At 40.9% G+C, this 23,084-nt stretch overlaps 1 protein-coding gene across 4 annotated transcripts in view; it reads right to left on the bottom strand.

Annotated features, from left to right (window-relative positions):
• Nucleotides 1-23,084, bottom strand: part of CHD6 (chromodomain helicase DNA binding protein 6) — a 211,379-nt gene that overhangs the window by 177,558 nt on the left and 10,737 nt on the right. The window contains exon 2 of one of the 4 annotated variants that reach the window (XM_057528678.1): nucleotides 5,374-5,526. The exons of the other annotated variants lie outside the window; for them this stretch is intronic. The gene's annotated coding sequence lies outside the window, so the exon portion shown is untranslated. The remainder of the gene's footprint in view (nucleotides 1-5,373; nucleotides 5,527-23,084) is intronic. 4 annotated transcript variants of the gene reach the window in all.

Raw genomic sequence — 23,084 nt, forward strand, 5'->3', positions numbered from 1 at the left:
AAATAAATAAATAAATAAAGGAGGCGACTGTTGTAATGACTTAAAATTCTAAAAAAAAAAAAAAAAAAAAAAAAAAAGAATGAGGAAGAAGCTGGTCTTTAAAAAAAAAACAAAACCTTCTAACAAAGAAAACTCCAGGCCCAGACAGCTTCAGTGGTGAATTTTACCGAATAATTAAAGAAGAAATTACAGGCATACCTCATTTTTTTTTCATATCTCATTTTATTGTACTTCACTTCATGCACTTTACAGATATTACATTTTTTACAAATTGAAGGTTTGTGGCAACCCTGTGTTGTCAGATGATGGTCAGCATTTTTTAGCAATAAAGTATTTTTTAATTAAGTTACATACATTGTTTTTTAGACATAATGCTATTGCACACTTAACAGACTATAGTATAGTATAAATATAACTTTTATATGCACTAGGAAACCAAAAAATTTGTGTGACTCGCTTTATTACAATATTTGCTTTATTGCAGTGGTCTGGAACTGAACCTGCAATATCTCCTGTATACCAATATTTTACATAGACTCTTGCAAAAAAACAGAAGAAGAGGGAACACTTCCCATCTAATTTTATGAGGCCAGCATTATGCTGACACCAAATCCAGCAACAGCAATACAAGAAGCCACAGGTCAAAGACAAAGATCAAAACAAAGACACTAAAATCCTTAACAAAATACTATCGTATTGAATATGGCAATGTATAAAAAGGGTAATACATCAAGACCAAGTGGGATTTATCCTGGGTATGCAAGAGGGATTCAACATCAAAAACCAACTAATGTAATTCACTGTATCAACAGACTAAAGACAGAACCCACATGATCATCTCAACAGATACACAAAAAGTAACAAAATCCAATACTCATTTATGATGAAAACTCTCAGGAAACTAGGATAAAAGTGAACTTCCTCAAGCTGATAAAAAGCACTGACAAAAAACCTACTGTTAATGTGGCTGTATAATTTTCCCCTAAACTCAGGAACAAGGCAAGGTTGTCTAATCTCATCATATCACTTCAACATCATACTGGGGTCCTAGCCAGTGCAATAAGACAAGAAAAAGAAATAGAAGGCATACAGATTAAACAGGAAGAAATAAAACTGTCTTTATTTGCACTCAACATAACTATCAATACAGCAAATCCCAAAGAATCTACAATAAAGTTTCTAAAATCAGTAAATTAGTTTAATAAGATCATAGGATTTAAGATCAACATACAAAAGCCAACTGTATTTCTATATACTAGCAAGGAACAACTGTAAATTAACATTTTTAAAGTACCACTTATAATAGTACCCCAAAACATAAATACTTAAGAGATAAATCTAAATTAAGCACAACCATATAACTGCTATAAATCAGCTTTAACTTGACCAGTCTCTTCCCCTATACAGAAAAGCTATGAGAAAGCCTAAATAGCCTAAAACTTCAGAATAAGGCCAACTTATTTTCTTCTCAACTCTTTGGAATGTTTTGCCATGAGTCAGCTTTCCTTCCTAGTAGACGGTCTCTTCTCTCACATTTTTCCTTGAAAGAGGTTCATCCTGAGAACTCATGCTGTATGGCTGGTTATCTTGGAACTCGGAAACTGAAAAATGGAATGCAGCCCCAGAAAATTTTAAACTTGCAAAAGCCAAATTAAAAGCTTCCCCTCTGGGGAACTGATGAGGCCAGAAACTGACAAGCTTCAGTACTAGCTAAAATCCCCAGATGACATACTGTGTAAAAGACTTGTCTTATCACTAAGCTTTCCACACATTCACAGCCTCTATTAATAAGGTAGTATTAGGCACTCATGTATTTCAAGACATGTCCCTCATCCCCACACGTCCCTGACACATTTAACCGGACCAGAGGTGGGCCCCTAACCTAAGGGCGGCCAATGCCTAAACAGGCCAACATCTGAGGACATGACATTTCTGGGGTGGAAAAAAAAATCTGCTGGGCAAAGTCGATTTTCTCTCAGAAATCTGAAATGGAAAGAATAAGGCATAAGCAACAGGAGTAGGAGCTGAGAAGTTATGAGTGTAAGAGAAACTGGAGGAGTCATGAATGGCTTTGGACATGGAAAAGTTAGGAGAGAACATAATATATAAGTAAGCAGAAACTATAAAGTAGAGGAGAACAATAAGGTAGAATGAGGAAAACAGTAGGTGGAAAGAAAAGGGTTGGGTGGGCCAGCTGAGAATCCTGTAAATGGCCAGGTAGGAGGAGAGACCATCCAAGAAAGCCTGCTACTAAGGCCCTGGAACTGTCCTGGATGCAGCAGGGTGACTGTATTAGTCACCTATTGCCTCAGTAATGCTGTACAACAACAAACTACAAAATCTCACTGGCATAAACATTTCATTTTCCCTCAGGCATCTGAGTTTCGTTGGCTCTGCTTTAAGCTACAGATGTGCTGTGGTGGGCTCTGCTCTATGGTCTCACTCTGAGGCCCACACTGAAGAGGCTACAGCTACTCAGGGTTCTTCTCACGGTGATGGCAAAGGCACAAGAGGACAAGCCCACCAGCATGAGCACACTGCAGACCTCTGCTTCCATCATGTTCACCAACAACCCACTGGCCTATAAAGCAAGTCATACAGCCAAGCCCAAAATCAAGGAGTAGGGACATAATTCCATCCACCATGACGTTATGGCAAGGGTATGAATGTAAAATACTACTAAAAAAACTGAAGAATTGGGGTCAAAGACTCAAAGACACACTACACTGGGAGCATCCACTCCCCAATGCAATGTTACCTATGGATCCTACCTCTTCTTCTCTTAAGAAGTAGGATATTATCTGAATTATTTTGTTTAATATTTCTAATTTAAAAAGGGTGGGCGGGGGGGACTCAAGAAAGTCAGGAGACATGTCTAGATAATATGGCAGCAAATGCTCAAGGATTTCCACAGATAGAAGGTGCCAATAAAACATACCACTCTACCAAGTTACACTGAATCTCAAATCAGTCTGTTGTGGGTCCAATAGTCGTAGGCGCCCTATATCCGCAGCATATGAGCATTGTCAGCACCTTTGTGGTTAAAAAACACTTTTCAAGAATAGTATTATCTACTTAGTTTGTAAAAAAGAAAAAAAATCAAGGACCACCAAAAAAAGGCGATGGAGTCAAATCTAAGAGTAGAGGAGAACGAAATGGTAGGAAACAAAGTAGAAAAATGTAGAAAGTTAAAACATTTAATTTGCTGAAGGTATGAGAAATATTGTTTACTAAACAGAAAAGAACTTTTTTAAGAGAGATACAACTGAACCAAAATGGAGTCACCTGTGGAACAAAGACTTAACACCTAATTTACAGTTGCAACCTCTCCCAGGAGTGGAATCTTAAGCCAGTCAATCTGGAATTACCTGGTCAGCCCTAGTGCTTGATAGACCCCTGCAGTCCCCTAAAGGAAAGTGACCTTGCCACAAACAATCCACTCTTTGCTAGTAACTTCCTCATCCCACCCGCTTCTGCAAATAAGTCTTTCATTTTGTACAGCTCTTTAGAGCTCCTTTCTGTCTGCTGGATGGGATGCTGCCCAATTCATGAATCGTCGAATAATGCCAATAGGATCTTTAAAATTTACTCAGCTGAATTTTGCTTTGTAACAGATTTGAAAGAGTTTTGTTTCTTCAAAAACTAACTAAAATTCTCGGTACACTTTTGAACTATGACCCATTTCAAACAACTAACTTACTCCTTATGAAAGAAAACACTATTACACTGAAAACCAGATTTCCAGTTCCCAGGTACCTGTAACAAGCCTCATCTGCCACCATAGAATCCCAACGTGGACTAAAACAAAAGCAGCCCCTACAAAATTCATCCTAACAAGACTTCTCTCTGTCTCCAATGAAACAAGTTTAAGAGGTGACTATCTAAAAGCGCCTCCTTAAGATACTTCCTTAAAAGAAAAATCCCCACTCTCCACCCTCTCAGGTGGCCACCACAACAAAAAATTCAAAATAAAATCCTCTACAGGGGCTTCCCTGGTGGCACAGTGGTTGAGAATCTGCCTGCCAATGCAGGGGACACGGGTTCGAGCCCTGGTCTGGGAAGATCCCACATGCCGCAGAGCAACTAGGCCCGTGCGCCACAACTACTGAGCTTGCGCGTCTGGAGCCTGTGCTCCGCAAAAAGAGACACCGCGATAGTGAGAGGCCCGTGCACCGCGATGAAGAGTGGCCCCCGCTCGCCGCAACTAGAGAAAGCCCTCGCACAGAAACGAAGACCCAAACACAGCCAAAAATAAATAAATAAATAAATAAAATTTTTAAAAAAAATCCTCTACAGAAAACAACTTTCTGCCCACAAGGAGGAGGAAGTTTAAGGTGATCAGATTTAGAAATAGCTCTTTGGTATTCAAATGTTTTGATAAGGAGAATGGCAAGGCTGTTTAACTTCAGCTAATCAAAGAAAAGGGTTAAATGGCAGGAGAGGGATATGGTTTGTTCAGCACTGGAACAGATTAAGAGTTATGAAAGCTATGAAATCACTTTCCTTGTGACAGTCACCTGGCCTTTACAGGTTGGGTTCTTTTCTTCTTAGTCCCTATTTTCAACCTCTGTTAATTGACAAAATACCAGTCTTAACAGTTTTAGACATATTACCCAAGGCTCACAGGTTTATGTGTACACAGACAGCCACGAGGAAATCAGAGACGGCATTTTAAGAGCAAGCCCAGCCCGCACAGGGATCACAGCAGACTCTGGTCTACAACACTGCTCCCCACTTGTCTTGATGTGGTTCTGACCCCTGAGTTTCCCAGGTGACAGCCTTCACACAGGGCAACAATGTCAGAGCAGGTTCTGAATCATGGGTATGATGAACTGAACTGTGTCCTCCCCCATCCTAAAACTCATATGTTGAAGCCCTGACCCCCAGTACCTCGGAATGTGACAGTATGTGGAGAGCAGGCCTTTACAGGGATAATTATGTTAAAAATGGGGGTCACTGGAGTGCGCCCTAGTCCAATACGGCTGATGTCCTTTTAAGAAGAGATCAGGACACAGACAACACAGAGAAAAGACCACGTGAGGACATAGTGAGAAGGAGCAATTGCAAGCCAAAGAGAGCGGCTTCAGAAGAAACCAAACCAGCCACCCTGATCTTGGTCTTCTAGCTTCCAGAACTGTGAGAAAATAAATTTCTGTGTAAGCCACGCAGTCAGTGGTATTTTGTTATGGTAGCCCCAGCAAACTGATAGAAGGGGGAACGCACTTTGCTACAAAACCCCACAATTAAGGAGAGATGCTGCATCAAAATCCACCCTTAGGAAATTTTCGATGGCTTAATGGGACATCTCAAGTCATCTCAATTATTGAAAAAAATACCACATTCATTATAAGCATCTCCGTAGTTTTCTCTAACCTCATAGAAGTCTTCCACAACATCAACAATAAAGCACTGCAGGGAGTTTTTCCTTGGCTACAGCAATCACCAAATTTGACTTCCATTCTCTGACTTCTCCATAATGATGCATTTACAACCGTTCACTGGAGTGGTCATCTCCCACAGCTCCACCTAAAACAGAAGCCAAACTTGCACACCAAAGTTTCCCTCAAAATTTCTTCCCGAAGTGATATTTTTGGCAGTCTTACACATCTTAATCAATCTAAAGTCAAAGCATCACTAATGCAGGTCTCTGAAGATACCATGCTGCTTCACATCTCCACACTTGTACTTGACCACCTGGAAAAATTTTAATCCTCTGACAATCATAAGACATTTCACCTCCTCTAGAAAATCTTTCAAAAACCATTTTCATCCATAAAAGTTGACCAATTCTTCACTTTAATTATGTGTATTATGTCTAATTATGTATGTGTCTATCTCCTTCATTAGACTGAAAGTCCTTGATGGCAGGAACGTCTTCATCTTTGATCCCAGGTCCTTGCAAAGCTCCTGGTGTATGGCACTTGTAAATGGGTACTGAATAAACAAATGCCACCAATAAATTCATACCAACTCTCAGTGGCATAAATCACATTCTGGGTGTCTTCCTAACAGTTTGACAGGTTATCAGTGCTCTCCAGCAATTTGTATGAATCTCACAATTACAAAGCTGAGTAAAAGAAACCAGATATAAAACAGTACATTCTGTATGATTCCATTTAAATAAAGTTCATGAACAGGCAAAGCTAATTTTTGGTGACAAAGTCAGAATAGTGCTAAGGGGAGATTGTGGGGGAGTAATGGGTATTACCAGAGAAGGAGCACAAGAGAACCTTCTAGGGTGCTGGAAATGCTCTCCATCTTGATATGAATGTGGGTGGTTACAAAGGTATACACACATGTAAAAACCCATCAAGCAGTATACTTGATATCTGTACACTTCACTGAATGCATGTTATACTTCAAAAACCCAATTTCTGTGTATGGCTCTCACCTACCCTCCATACAAAAAAGTCAGTGCCTAATAAACTTTTGTGGCTGAATGCCTAATACCTTCTCAGTAACAGCAATCAATCAACTATTTTCATATGAGAGAAGAAAAATCTCACCGAGCAATTGCAATCAGTCTTGGGTTGGAGCTAGGCTGCAGGGAATACCATCATCTTCTCACACAAGTTGAAAACTCTGCTCAGAGTTGCAGCGTGCCTGCAGGTGCTACATGGGTAGCAATTTTGTCCCTCCTATAACCAGCCCAAAGTATAATCCCTAGGTGTCCAACCCTACCATTGAGGCATAGGATCCCAATGGCATTTCAGGACACTAGGGAAAAAGGGGAGATTTTACAACTGGAAACTCCTTCTACTACATCATTAAGAATCTAAACACACTGGCAATAATATCAGAAGGAAGCCTCTGTTCATCTCTCTAGCAATTTTCACTTAATTATTCTGCAACTACTTACCTACCAGGCAAACTCCTATTCATCCTTCAAAACACAACTCAAATGTTAACTCTTCTGGGAAGTTCTTCCTAATCTCCCATACTCCTTAATGTTCCTTTTACTGTTCTACTTACATTGTTTCACTGCAATTTAAACATTGGTTGTGTCTATTTCCCCTACCAGATTGTGATAACATTTGTCACCCTGGCACCGGGTATATCACAGGGCACTTAGGAAGCATGCAAATGTCTGCAGAACTAACTTGAAATATGACTACCACTTAACAAGTCCTACCATTTAAATGTCCAACTCTAGAGTCCTAAAATAAGTGGTATTTCCCAGATAAGGCACAGTCTGTACTCAAGAAGAGGGAGTGAAAAAACTATAAATATTCTCTAGGACAATATTATTTTTAGTATTGTGGTCACCAGCCTCTAAGAGTGAACTTCAGGGTAGCAACCTGGAGACTAAGCAACTTAAATGAAGATCACGGGATCTGCCAGGTAGGCTCTACTCCTCAGAAGTCTGGCGCAGCAGACATGGTCCCAGAGGCAGTGGGTTCACCACTTCAAGGCAGGGTCTCCAGTGCCCTGCATTTACATTACATGTAAGAACAAGTAACTGTGTGACTCTGAACAAGTTTCTTTACCTCCCTGTAACTCAGTTTCTTCAACATAAAATGGGGTGTTGGGGAGCACTAACATAACCTACAGCCTCACACTTTTAAAAGATGAAATCTGAGAATATAAAATGTTTAGTTTCTAGCATGCAGTAAGCACTCCATGAATATTTGCTCTTATTCTGCTGCTCTGGGATGGGATGCCTCAGTTTCATTTGGTCCTATCATATTCCTGCCCTGCCTGGCACCGGGGTCAAAAGTAAGCAGAGGCAGGGACTTCCCTGGCGGTCCAATGGTTAAGACTCCACGCTTCCATTGCAGGGGGGCACAGGTTTGATTCCTGGTCAGGGAACTAAGATCCCGCATGCCTCAAGGTGTGACCAAAAAAAAAAAAAAAATAGTAAGCAGGGGCAAAATCTCCTCTCTGGACCTTTCGACCACTCACTTCCATGTCTGCACAGCTGATTCCCTCTAGCTATAGGCAAGGCCTCCCTTTGACCATGTATAGACCCCAACAAAGCACAGCTACACCTCATTCTTCAGACCCTCTCTTCTTCCGTTCTCCTAATGAAAATTTAGTAGTTTCCTACTTCACTTCCTCAGTGCTCTATCCCGTTTTAACAGATCAATGACAGCAAATTAATCAAATATACAGATTCCACTCTCTCCAATATTCTTATGGATAAACCCAATCTTCCCTCCCTCCATCTCCCCACTCACTTTCTTTCGGTGGGGAGAGGGGTATGTGTGCTGGCATCACAAAACACAGAACGAAAATGCCCATTTCACCTTCCTTGGGAGGCAAGCCCTTTGGCTGCCACCAAAGCAGTTTTTACCTGCGGGCTTAAAAAGCTCACTGCAGCCCTCCCCTGCCGTGAGCTCTCCAGCCTTCACCCCTACCAAGGAGTAAAACAGCCAGTTTGTTCAAGTTCAAGGGCATTTACTAAAACAAAATCCAATGACTACAGTAACTACAGGGGTTCAAGGTTAGGACTCTGCCACATCTTTCTCTCACCTCTCTGGTAGACTGTGGGTAGTCTCTAGACCAGCTATGCCTTGGCATTGCTCTGCTGGCTGGCTGTCAGGCTTTTGCAAGTCAGTGGGTCACAACAAGCATTTCTTTTTAAAACAAAATATATATAAAATAAAAACAGGTGAATTTTACAGTATGCAAATTATCTCAATAAAACTACTTTTCAAGGAACACAGAAAAAAAGAGAGTACATCACAAGCAGTAAGAATAAATATTGAGTATTAAAACCTTTGAATTACATATACGAGTATATACTGTGCACAATATTATGTTGTTATTACTGTGAGTCAAAATCACAACCAGATGACGAAACCCTGGCTTCAGCAATCAGATGTGAGCCTAAGGTAAATTTTCTGTGGGTAGGCGAGACAGCAAGCAGACGTTTTGGTCTCGGTTGTTTCTAGACTCTAGACTGCCTCCAGTTTAGCTTAAAACATGCATTCTCAATGGGGCAATATTGCCCCAAGGGGGCAAAAACTGGTTCTTGGGGGTTAAAATACCTTACTTGTTATTAAGCAGACATATATGCAGTACATAAACAGATACACTGTGTATTTGTGGTATTAAATCTTCATGGGTAGGAGGCTGACAATACTAAAAAAAAAGTGTCGAAAAAGCCTCCTTAAAGAAGATGTACAGATTGCCAACAAACACATGAAAGGATGCTCAACATCACTATTCATTAGAGAAATGCAAATCAAAACTACAATGAGGTATCACCTCACACCGGTCAGAATGGCCATCATCAAAAAAATCTAGGGCTTTCCTGGTGGTGCACTGGTTAAGAATCTGCCTGCTGGGAGACTGGTTCAAGATGGTGGAGTAGGAAGACATGCTGTCACTCCCTCTTGCGAGAGCACCAGAATCACAACTAACCACTGAACAATCATCGACAGGAAGACACTGGAACTTACCAAAAAAGACACCCCACGTCTAAACACAAAGGAGAAGCCACAATGAGACGGTAGGAGCGGCACAATCACAATAAAATCAAATCCCATAACTGCTGGGTGGGTGACTCACAAACTGGAGAACATTTATACCACCAAAGTCCACCCAGTGGAGTGAAGGTTCTGAGCCCCACATCAGGCTTCCCAACCTGGGGGTCCGGCAATGGGAGGAGGAATTCCTAGAGAATCAGACTTTGAAGGCTAGCGGGATTTGACTGCAGGACTTCAACAGGACTGGGGGAAACAGACTCCACTCTTGGAGGGCACACACAAAGCAGTGTGCCCATCGGGACCCAGGGGAAGGAGCAGTGACCCCGTAGGAAACTGAACCAGACCTACCTGCTAGTGTTAGAGGGTCTCCTGGAGAGGTGGGGGGGGTGGCTGTGTCACACCGTGAGGACAAGGACACTGGCAGCAGGAGTTCCGGGAAGTACTCCTTGGAGTGAGCCCTCCCAGAGTCCGCCATTAGCCCCACCAAAGAGCCGGGTAGGCTCCATTGTTGGGTCACCTCAGGGTAAACAACCAGCAGGGAGGGAACCCAGCCCCACCCATCAGCAGACAAGCTGATTAAAGTTTTACTGAGCTCTGCCCACCACCAGTCCCTCCCATCAGGAAACTTGCAAAAGCCTCTTACGTAGCCTTATCCACCAGACGTCAAGACAGCAGAAGCAAGAAGAACTACAATCCTGCAGCCTGTGGAACAAAAACCACATTCACAGAAAGAGAGACAAGATGAAAAGGCAGAGGGCTATGTACCAGATGAAGAAACAAGATAAAACCCCAGAAAAACAAATAAATGAAGTGGAGATAGGCAACATTCCAGAAAAAGAATTCAGAATAATGGTAGTGAAGATGATCCAGGACTTCAGAAAAAGAATGGAGGCAAAGATCGAGAAGATGCAAGAAATGTTTAACAAAGACCTAGAAGAATTAAAGAACAAACAAACAGAGATAAACAATACAATAACTGAAATAAAAAATACACTACAAGGAATCAATAGCAGAGTAACTGAGGCAGAAGAACGGGTAAGTGACCTGGAAGACAGAATGGTGGAATTCACTGCTGCATAACAGAATAAAGAAAAAAGAATGAAAAGAAATGAAGACAGCCTAAGAGACCTCTGGGAAAACATTAATCGCAGCAACACTCACATTATAGGGGTCCCAGAAGGAGAAGAGAGAAAGGACCCGAGAAAACATTTGAAGAGACTATAGTTGAAAACTTCCCTAACATGGAAAAGGAAATAGCCACCCAAGCCCAGGAAGTGCAGAGTCCCATACAGGATAAACCCAAGGAGAAACACGCCGAGACCTGTAGTAATTAAATTGGCAAAAATTAAAGACAAAAAAAAATTACTGAACGCAGCAAGGGAAAAATGACAAATAACATACAAGAGAACTCCCATAAGGTTAACAGCTGATTTCTCAGCAGAAAACTCTACAAGCCAGAAAACAGTGGCATGACATATTTAAAGTGATGAAAGGGAAGAACCTACAACCAAGATTACTCTACCCGGCAAGGATCTCATTCAGACTCGATGGAGAAATCAAAAGCTTTACAGACAAGCAAAAGCTAAGAGAATTCAGCACCACCAAACCAGCTCTACAACAAATGCTAAAGGAACTTCTCTAAGTGGGAAACACAAGAGAAGGAAAGGACCTACAAAAACAAACCCAAAACAATTAAGAAAATGGTAATAGGAACATACATATCAATAATTACCTTAAACGTGAATGAATTAAATGCTCCAACCAAAAGACACAGGTTTGCTGAACGGATACAAAAACAAGACCCATATATATGCTGTCTACAAGAGACCCACTTCAGACCTAGGGACACATACAGACTGCAAGTGAGGGGATGGAAAAAGATATTCCATGCAAATGGAAATCAAAAGAAAGCTGGAGTAGCTATACTCGTATCAGATAAAACAGACTTTAAAATAAAGAATGTTACAACAGACAAGGAAGGACATTACATAATGATCAAGGGATCAATCCAAGAGAAAGATATAACAATTATAAATATATATGCACCCAACATAGGAGCACCTTAATAAATAAAGCAACTGCTAACAGCTATAAAAGAGGAAATCGACAGTAACTGAATAATAGTGGGGGAATTTAACACTTCACTTACACCAATAGACACATCATCCAAACAGAAAATTAATAAGGAAACACAAGCTTTAAATGACACAATAGACCAGATAGATTTAATTGATATTTATAGGACATTCCATCCAAAAACAGCAGATTACACTTTCTTCTCAAGAGCACACGGAACATTCTCCAGGACAGATCACATCTTGGGTCACAAATCAAGCCTCAGTAAATTTAAGAAAATTGAAATCATAGCAAGCATCTTTTCTGACCACAACGCTATGAGATTAGAAACCAATTACAGGGAAAACAACGTAAAAAACACAAACACATGAAACACATGGAGGCTAAACAATATGTTACTAAATAACCAAGAGATCACTGAAGAAATCAAAGAGGAAATCAAAAAATACCTAGAGACAAATGACAATGAAAACACGACAATCCAAAACTTATGGGATGCAGCAAAAGCAGTTCTAAGAGGGAAGTTTATAGCAATACAATCCTACCTCAAGAAACAACAAACATCTCAAATAAACAATCTAACTTTACACCTAAAGGTACTAGAGAAAGAAGAAAAAACAAAACCCAAAATTAGTAGAAAGAAAGAAATCATAAAGATCAGAGCAGAAATAAATGAAATAGAAACAAAAAAACAACAGCAAAAACAGCAAAGATCAATAAAACTAAAAGCTGGTTCTTTGAGAAGATAAACAAAATTGACAAACCATTAGCCAGACTCATCAAGAAAAAGAGGGAGAGGACTCAAATCAATAAAATTAGAAATGAAAATGGAGAAGTTACAACAGACACTGCAGAAATACAAAGCATCCTAAGAGACTACTACAAGCAACTCTACGCCAATAAAATGGACAACCTGGAAGAAATGGACAAATTCTTAGAAAGGTATAACCTTCCAAGACTGAACCAGGAAGAAACAGAAAATATGAACAGACCAATCACAAGTAATGAAATTGAAACTCTGATTAAAAATCTTCCAACAAACAAAAGTCCAGGACCAGATGGCTTCACAGGTAAATTCTATCAAACATTTAGAGAAGAGCTAACACCCATCCTTCTCAAACTCTTCCAAAAAATTGCAGAGGAAGGAACACTCCCAAACTCATTCTATGAGGCCACCATCACCCTGATACCAAAACCAGACAAAGATACTACAAATAAAGAAAATTACAGACCAATGTCACTCATGAATATAGATGTAAAAATCCTCAACAAAATACTAGCAAACAGAATCCAAGAACACATTAAAAGGATCATACACCATGATCAAGTGGGATTTATACCAGGGATGCAAGGATTCTTCAGTATATGCAAATCAATCAATGTGATACACCACATTAACAAATTGAAAAAGAAAAACCATATGATCTTCTCAATAGATGCAGAAAAAGCTTTTGACAAAATTCAACACGCATTTATGATAAAAACTCTCCAGAAAGTGGGCATAGAGGGAACCTACCTCAACATAATAAAGGCCATATATGACAAACCCACAGCAAACATCATTCTCAATGGTGAAAAAATGAAAGCATTTCCTCTAAGATCAGGAACATGACAAGGATGTCCACTCTCACCACTATTATTCAACAGACTTTTGGAAGTCCTAGCCACGGCAATCAGAAAAGAAAAAGAAATAAAAGGAATACAAATTGGAAAAGAAGTAAAACTGTCACTGTTTGCAGATGACATGATACTATACATAGAGAATCCTAAAGACGCCACCAGAAAACTACTAGAGCTAATCAATGAATGTGGTAAAGTTGCAGGATACAAAATTAATGCACAGAAATCTCTTGCATTCCTATACACTAATGATGAAAAATCTGAAAGAGAAATTAAGGAAACACTCCCATTTACCACTGCAACAAAAAGAATAAAATACCTAGGAATAAACCTATCTAGGGAGACAAAAGACCTGCATGCAGAAAACTATAAGACACTGATGAAAAAAATTAAAGATGATACAAACAGATGGAGAGATATACCATGTTCTTGGATTGGAAGAATCAATACTGTGAAAATGACTATACTACCAAAAGCAATCTACAGATTCAATGCAATCCCTATCAAATTACCAATGGCATTTTTTTACAGAACTAGAACAAAAATATCTTAAAATTTGTATGGAGACACAAAAGACCCCACATAACCAAAGAGGTCTTGAGGGAAAAAAAACGGAGCTGGAGGAATCAGACTCCCTGACTTCAGATTATACCACAAAGCTACAGTAATCAAGTCAAAATGGTACTGGCACAAAAACAGAAACATAGATCAATGGAACAGGATAGAAAGCCCAGAGATAAACCCACGCACCTATGGTCAACTAATCTATGACAAAGGAGGCAAGGATATACAATGGAGAAAAGACAGTCTCTTCAATTAGTGGTGCTGGGAAAACTGGACAGCTACATGTAAAAGAATAAAATTAGAACACTCCCTAACACCAGACACAAAAATAAACTCAAAATGGATTAGAGACCTAAATGGAAGACCGGACACTATAAAACTCTTAGAGGAAAACATAGGAAGAATGCTCTTTGTCATAAATCACAGCAAGATATTTTTTGATCCACATCCTAGAGTAATGGAAATAAAAACAAAAATAAACAAATGGGACCTAATGAAACTTAAAAGCTTTTGCAAAGCAAACTACAAACAAGACGAAAAGACAACCCTCAGAATGGGAGAAAATATCTGCAAACGAATCAACAAAGGATTGATCTCCAAAATATATAAACAGCCCATGCAGCTCAATATTAAAAAAACAAACAACCCAATCCAAAAATAGGCAGAAGACCTATATAGACATTTCTCTGAAGAAGACATACAGATGGCCCAGAAGCACATGAAAAGCTGCTCAACATCGCTGATTATTAGAGAAATGCAAATCAAAACTACAATGAGGTGTCACCTCACAACAGTTAGAATGGGCAACATCTGAAAATCTACAAACAACAAATGCTGGAGAGGGTGTGGAGAAAAGGGAACCCTCTTGCACTGTTGGTGGGAATGTAAATTGATACAGCCACTATGCAGAACAGTATGGAGGTTCCTTAAAAAACTAAAGACAGAATTACCATATAACCCAGCAATCCCACTACTGGGCATATACCCAGACAAAACCATAATTCAAAAAGAGTCATGTACCACAATGTTCACTGCAGCACTATTTACAATAGCCAGGACATAGAAGCAACCTAAGTGTTCATCGACAGATGAATGGATAGAGAAGATGTGGCACATATATACAATGGAATATTACTCAGCCATAAAAAGAAATGAAATTTCTTATTTGTAGTTATTTGTAGTGATGTGGATGGACCTACAGTCTGTCATACAGAGTGACGTAAGTCAGAAAGAGAAAAACAAATACCGTATGCTAACACATATATATGGAATGTTAAAAAAAAAAAAGATTCTAATGAACCTAGAGGCAGGACAGGAATAAAGAGGCAGACGTAGAGAATGGACTTGAGGACATGGGGAGGGGGAAGGGTAAGCTGGGACAAAGTGAGAGAGTGGCATGGACATATATACACTACCAAATGTAAAATAGATAGCTAGTGGGAAGCAGCTGCATAGCACAGGGAGATCAGCTCAGTGCTCTGTGACCACCTAGAGGGGTGGGATAGGGAGGGTAGGAATGAGATGCAAGAGGGAGGGGATATGGGGATATATGTATACATATAGCTGATTCACTTTGTTATATAGCAGATACTAACACAACATTGTAAAGCAATTATACTCCAATAAATGTGTTAAAAAAATAGACATAAAAAAATTTTTTTTTAAAAAATAAAAGTAAAAAGGCTCCTTAAAGGGAGTGATAATGAAAAAAAAAATGTTGAGAAACATTTCATAAAACCTAACTTCCAAGACTCCACATTCAGACGGAAATGGTCTTGTTAGCAAAGCCTTGCCTTTGGTTGGCCTATTTCCCAGGAAGTGTGTGGGGGGGGGGGCGGGGGGAGAGGAGGGAGGGGTAAGCGTTAGGGTGGGCAGGAGCTGGTAAGGAACATGAGCCTAGTGTTCCTAGAGTCCTGGTCAAATACCATCTCATTCTCACCGCCCACCCAATTATTCAAACCAGGGCTCAGGTTTACACAGAAAGATACCGAGTTCAGTTTTGTATGTGGAACACATAGGTGAAGCTGCAGAGTATGTGGTTGGAAATGAGGGTTTGGAGCTCAGAAGAGAATGGGGATGGAAACAAAAGATTTTAGGGTCATCAAGAGCTGAAGCAAGAAAGAAGTCTACCCAGGACGGAGTGTAAAGCAAGAAGGGTAAAGGAGCAAAAGGACACGACCACTAGAATATTTAAAGGTGGGGGTGGGGTAGGGAGGTTCTTAATAGCTAAAAAAAAATTAAAGCCCCACAAAATATATAGAGACAAGATCATAACAATCAGTGGTCCTCAAGAAATGTCCTCAGAAGACAACTCCTAACTCCTAATGTTTCAGGTGATTTAGAGACAACTATGAAAATCTTTTCCCAAAGTCTCATCAACACTACCACATTCTCTCTTTATTTTTTTAACCATTTTTTAAATTGAAGTATAGTTAATTTACAATTTTGTGTTAGTTTCAGGTGTATAGCAAAGCAATTCAGTTATATATGTGTGTGTGTGTGTGTGTGTGTGTGTGTGTGTGTGTATTCTTTTCCAGATTCTTTTCCATTATAGGTTATTACAATATATTGAATATTGTTCCCTGTGCTATACAGTAGGTTAACGCTACCACATTCTCTTAATCAGGTACCTAGGCAACCTGAATGGCTTTAATCCTAAAATGGACAGTAACTCCTTGCTTAGGACAAAGCCTCCCCAAGCATCAGGAAGATGTGTACAAGCAGGTCTGCACTGGGTGCTAGGTTCTACTTTAGAACTTTGCCATCAGTCTAAGAAGGGCAACTCCCAGCCAGTGGTGGGGGGCATGGAAGGAGGTAAACATGGAAGCTGGGCCACAGCATGCTTTAAAGGGGGTTTTCATTCCTATTCCTGAAACCCTGTGACTACCAGATCACACTAATCCATACTGAAAGGAAAGGACACATGACAACTTAATACAACACATGATCCTTGACTGAATACTAGATCAGGAAAAATAAAAAAACTAGAGAACAAGTGAAGGGTAAGATTTAAATATGCACTACATGTTGGTTTTATGTCAAGTATCCCGACTGACACGACTTTATTATAGTTATGTACTCTTTCTCTCAGAATAAAGAAACAAAAGTATTTAGGGGTGAAGTGTCACAGTGTCTGCAAGGAACTCTCAAAGGATATTGTTTTAAAAAGAACTATATATATATAGACAGGAAAAAAGACATAAAGCAAATTTGGCAAAACATTAATCATTGGTGAATCTAGGTAAAGGTGAGATGGTGTTATGGTACAATTCTCATTAACTTTCTGTAGATTTGACATTTTTTTTTTTTTTTTTTTAATGAGGATCTTGAATCAGATGCGTATGTTTGATTGATTGATTGATTGATTGATTGATTTTGGCTGTGTTGCGTCTTCGTTTCTGTGCGAGGGCTTTCTCCAGTTGTGGCAAGCGGGGGCCACTCTTCATCGCGATGCGCGGGCCTCTTTCGTTGCGGAGCACAGGCTCCAAACGCGCAGGCTCAGCAGTTGTGGCTCACGGGCCCAGCCGCTCCGCGGCATGTGGGATCTTCCCAGGCCAGGGCTCGAACCCGTGTCCCCTGCATTAGCAGGCAGACTCTCAACCACTGCGCCACCAGGGAAGCCCCAGATTTGACATTTTTTAAAATACAAAATGGCAGGGGGGTATAAATCCTGTCAAATATTTTAAAAGTTCTTAATTTCTGTTATGTTCTAACTCCCCTCCATTAGAATACACAATGAAAAGTTGACACAAAAATGCTTCACAGCATTTTAAAATACTGTCCCCATGCATAAATAAATTTATTTGGCAAAGAGAAATTATTTCAAGTGCGCAAACCAAGTCAGTTTCTATACCACATCCTGAGTTACTACATAGATTAACAGAATCTGGGTATTATTTTTGAGGTTTACCCTTCACATGTTGTGGAAGGTAAACCTTAAGAATACTTTAAGAATCTAGGTACTCTATCTAGATTCTTTATTTTAAAGGGTATATTAACACTACTGGGTTTTACACAAATGCCAAGAATTAAAGGCCAACTTAATTATCCGGGCTAATGAGAGACAGTACAGATAAACCAAGTCCATATGAAGATACTGTTTTAATCACTGGATTTTAACTTTCTAAATCTTTAATCAGAATTACAAGGAAGTAAAACTGACCAAAAAGTTTCATCTCCATCCACTCTCATCCCTGAAGGAATTTCTATTTAATAACAAAAAGGAAAGAAACAAATGAAATAAAAATGCCCTAAGAGCTCAACTATGGGTACTTGAACAAAAGAAAACTGACTTTAATCAAGGCAAATATTTACTGAGAACTTACCACCCACAGACCTCTATGAAGAATTCAAAGTACAAAGACTGGACCTTGCACCCAAGGGGCCACAACTTTATTGGAGAAGACATACAGCAAACTGAAGAACAATAATAATGGTTGACTCTGTCTTCCCCTATCTCTGCTCCCAATGCTTCAATTCAAAGACTTATCTCCTAGCCAGGCCACTGCAATGGCCTCCTCATTCATTAACCGGTTGTCAAGCCTCTCCAAACCACTGGTACTTAAACTTGGATGCACACTGGAATCACCTGAGAAATTATCAAAAATCCAATGCCTGGGTGTCTCTTCTAGAGAATCTGACTTTCCTGTATGCAGCCTGGGCACTGGCATTTATTTCAAACTTTCCAAGTGATTCCAATATGCAGCAAAGTTTGAGCGTCACTGTTCTAAAGCAATCGCTGCTACGAAGGGTAGAATACAACCTACTCTGCTGCATTAAAACCTCTGACGATTCCTCATTGCCAACACAAATCTAAACTCCTTACCACGATCTCCAAAGCCTTTCGACACCTCCAACCTACTCCTCCAGCCCTACTACCCACCCAACTCCACCCACAATGAACTAACCATTTGCCTCTGTTCCCTTGCAGGACACTTCCTATGCATAAAGGGCTTTTCAAATCAGACACCAATCCCAGTCTCTGATTATTAAACTCCAAATCAATTTTCAAGAACCAATTTAAAAGTTCCTTCCTTTCAAAAGCCTTCATCAACTCCCCTGGGCAGACGGTTGCTTCCTCTTCTTGCCTTCTAACAAAACTTTGGACATGGCTCTAATTTGACATTTATTATGATGTTTGTAGTAGCAGTTTACATTTCTCTCTCTCTTTTTTTTTTTTAATTTTTGGCCGCATTTGGTCTTCGTTGCGGTGTGGGGCTTTCCCTGGTTATGGAGAGCGGGAGCTACTCTTCGTTGCAGTGCGCAGGCTTCTCATTGCGGTGGCTTCTCTTGTTGAGGAGCATGGGCTCTAGGTGCGCAGGCTTCAGCAGCTGCAGCACGCAGGCTCAGTAGTTGCGGCACACAGGCCTCAGAGCGCGTGAGCTTCAGTAGTTGCAGCGCATGGGCTCTAGGGCAGCGGTCCCCAACATTTTTGGCACCAGGGACCGGTTTCATGGAAGACAAAACTGGGGGGGGGGTGGGCAGGGGGATGGTTCAGGCAGTAATGCGAGTGATGGGGAGCGGCAGATGAAACTTCGCTTGCTTGCCCGTCGCTCATCTCCTGCTGTGCAGCCCAGTTCCTAACAGGCCTTGAGGACCCCTGCTCTAGGGCACGTGGGCTTCAGTAGTTGTGGCACACGGGCTTAGCTGTTGTGGCTTGTGGGCTCTAGAGCACAGGCTCAGTAGTTGTGGCACACGGGCTTAGTTGCTTTGCGGCATGTGGGATCTTCCGGGACCAGGGCTCGAACCCGTGTCTCTGCATTGGCAGGTGGATTCTTAACCACTACGCCACCAGGGAAGTCCCTGTCTCTTCTAATAGACTGTGCATTCCTTGAGGGCAGAGACCAAGTGCATTTATCTTCAAGTTCCTAGTGCCCAGTAATGGCTGAAACAAAATGAAAGTTCGGTAATTGTTTACTAAATGAACGGGCATCACATACTTGTGGAATAAACGAGTAACAGTACGAGAAAAGACAAAGGCAGTTCAATATGAAATGCCAAGTCAGTTACATAGGCAAAACCTGACTTCAGAAGTATAGAGGGGAAAGAGGGTGCTTCTGGCACATGCAGAGGGGGAAGGCCCCATGAAGACACTGGGACTTATTCTCAATCTCAAAGGAAGGAAAATATTTAGATAGGCCAGAAAACAACGGGCAGAGAACTAGGAGCATGGAAAACAGCAGAGATATGGCCCATTGCACAAGAAAAGCCATTCGGCTCTGCCTTGGGTTTCTTCAAGAGATAACCTTAAAAAAATTTTTTTTTTTAATTTAAAAAAATTTTAGAAATTAATCATGCTTTTCTTAGTTATTTAAATCTATTTTCTGTCTTCTTATCCTGCTTTATTTTTCTTCCTAGTCCTTACCACCAACTGATACATTACAGTTCTGCATATTCAAATAACCACTAGAACATAAGGTCCCGAAGAGCAGGAACTTGGTTTTGTTTACTGCTGCATCCCCAGGGTTTACATCAGTGCTGGGCACAAAGTAAATGTTCAACACATATTTGCTGAATGGATGAAAGAACATATTTATTATGGCCTCTGATCTGATCTTTCCTTTCACGCAGAGATTGGCTCCCTACCTCACCCAGTCTCCACATATCCAAATCCTGCATATCCTTCCGACCCAAATAAATGCCCAGTCTGACTCAAAGCCTTCTCTGACTCCCCATCCCTCCCCTTTCTGAACTTCCAAAGCCCTTTATCTTTCTCATCTTGGACACTTTTTATGGGTTACTTCATAATAGCACAATTCTCTGTGTACAGGTATTTATGTATATATATCTTATCGCCCCTGTAAATTCTTCAAGGGCAAGCTCTAGGTCATTTTCCCCCCAGAGCATCGTGCCTTATAGAGTTGCTCAGTAATTCCTACTGAATAAAAGGAAAAATTAAAGGTGGTATTAAACCTTTGATATCTTTTTTCTTTTTTCAGTTGCCCTGGGTCTTAGTTGTGGCTCACGGACTCCTTAGTTGCGGCTCGCCGGGTCCTTAGTTGCAGCAGGTGGGCTCCTTAGTTGCAGCAGGTGGGCTCCTCAGTTGTGGCTCGCGGGCTCCTTAGTTGTGGCATGCGAACTCTTCGTTGCGGCATGCATGTGGGATCTAGCTCCCTGACCAGGGAGCCTGCAGGGAACCCGGGCCCCCTGCATTGGGAGCACGGAGTCTTAACCACTGCGCCACCAGGGAAGTCCCAAACCTTTGACATCTTAATATTAACCTCAGAAAGATTAAAATCAGTAATGATTTACCTCCATTCATCTTGGCCTGTGATATCCGATTCTTTGAAATTGTAATATCTAACACTTAAGTCATGCTTTCAGTGTGTGAGGTATTGTTCCAAGGCATAACATAAATTAACTCATTTAATCCTCAACAAAACCATATGGGACAGGTATAATCTCCATTTTACAGATGAGGAAACTGAGGCATGGAGAGGGTCACACAGCCAGTGAGTGGCAGAGCTAGGATCCAAACCCAGTGGTCTGGTTAGAGAATCCATGCACTTAACCACTATGCCGGAGTGCCTTACGAAGGCTAGGCAGCTTCCTATTCATAAAGCTAAATGTGACCTTCTGAGAAATTTACTTTGAAAATATTAGAGATGCGAGGATATTTACGGCAAGGAACTATCCTCATCACGTGAAAGATGGAATTCCAGAAGGCAGTAAAAGTAGAGAACAGATGACAGAAAAGGAATGGAGGGTGTGCAGCACAACACTGGGAAGGATAAATGCTGTTAAGAGATAGTCAGCCTTGGACCTAAAACTGCAGGAGCATCTGTAAGAAGGAACGGAACGGAGAGGTCAACAGAAGCTCTGGCATGAAGCTATCACGGACAGAGCCCATATTCCAGATGCAGGTGGTACTGAGATGGCACAGCACAGAGAACGGCAGCAAACCGTACTGCTTAAGGATGTAGGGCTCAAGCTGCCTAGGTTACTAGCTCTGAAATTACAGACAAGTAACTCCTTTGCCTGTTTCCTCAACTGTAAAATGGGCTAATATCAGCACTTAGCCACGAGGATCAAGGAGAATAATCCATGTATATTCATCAGGATGGGATTGGTTATGCTGCAGTTAAAATTCCTGTTTAAAAAACTCAGTGGTTTAAAGCATGGGCTTGCTTGCTTACAACACGTAACTCCTGCAGATTTTTTTCAGAAAAAAAAAAAAAAGGTATCTGCCTAGAAGTGTCTCACATGACTTCCAGTCAAATTTCAGTATCCAAAGCAAGCCACACAGCCATGCTCAACTTCAAGGCAATGGAGAAGTGCAATCCTACCATGTACCCAAAAGAAAGAGGAGAATATCGACGCACATCCCTAACCACCACCACACCACGAAAGAAGCTCAGACCACACCTGGCACACAGTAAGCACCCAATGACTGGCAGCTGATGTTATTATTATCATGATTATTGAGGGCTCTGGGAAAAACTTATTCTAATAACTCTAAGGCATAAAGCTGAATGAACAAGCAGATGTGAAAACAACCTCTCATGCACGTTATTTGCAATAAAGCAAAGGTGAATTTATAAGTATCTCACTGTGATATGATGGAGGGACATGCCAAAAAGTTTCTAGTAAGCAAAAAGTAATAAACAAGAGTTACCAAATTAGTACCACTTATTCTGACTCCTTTAAGACATGTAAAATTTCAGTGACAATATCTTTATTTTATTTTGGAGAATATATGAAAATATTATGCAGCCTTTCACAAATTCGCTTCTAATCTCAGAGCACTCCTTCCCCTACTGCCCCTGTAAGTTCTTAAGTGAAATCCTCCTGTGTGGGTTTTTAGGACCCTAAGCATCAGAGTTAGGGAAAGAGTCTTATTTAGTGAAATGAGAGTTGAATTCTAATCCTTACTTGACCATAAACCAGTTCTATGACCTACCAAAATTTTTTTTTTTTTTTTATAGCTACTTTATTTATTTATTTATTTATTTATTTATTTTTGGCTGTGTTGGGTCTTCGGTTCGTGCGAGGGCTTTCTCTGGTTATGGCAAGTGGGGGCCACTCTTCATCGCGGTGCGGGGACCGCTCTTCATCGCGGTGCGCGGGCCTTTCACTATCGCGGCCCCTCCCGTTGCGGGGCACAGGCTCCAGACGCGCAGGCTCAGTAGCCGTGGCTCACGGGCCCAGCTGCTCCGCGGCATGTGGGATCTTCCCAGACCAGGGCCCGAACCCGTGTCCCCTGCACTAGCAGGCAGATTCTCAACCACTGCGCCACCAGGGAAGCCCCCTACCAAAATTTTTGACTAGGACACAACCAGTTACTCTGTTCCATCATCCATAAGATGACAATATTGATTAGATGGCCTCTGAAATCCCTTCCAACTCTACTCTTCTGCAATCCTGAGAAACCAGAAAGAAGCTCTGGTTTAGCAG

This window comes from Balaenoptera acutorostrata, chromosome 15, assembly GCF_949987535.1.
Source record: "Balaenoptera acutorostrata chromosome 15, mBalAcu1.1, whole genome shotgun sequence".
Taxonomy (NCBI): Eukaryota; Metazoa; Chordata; class Mammalia; order Artiodactyla; family Balaenopteridae; genus Balaenoptera; species Balaenoptera acutorostrata.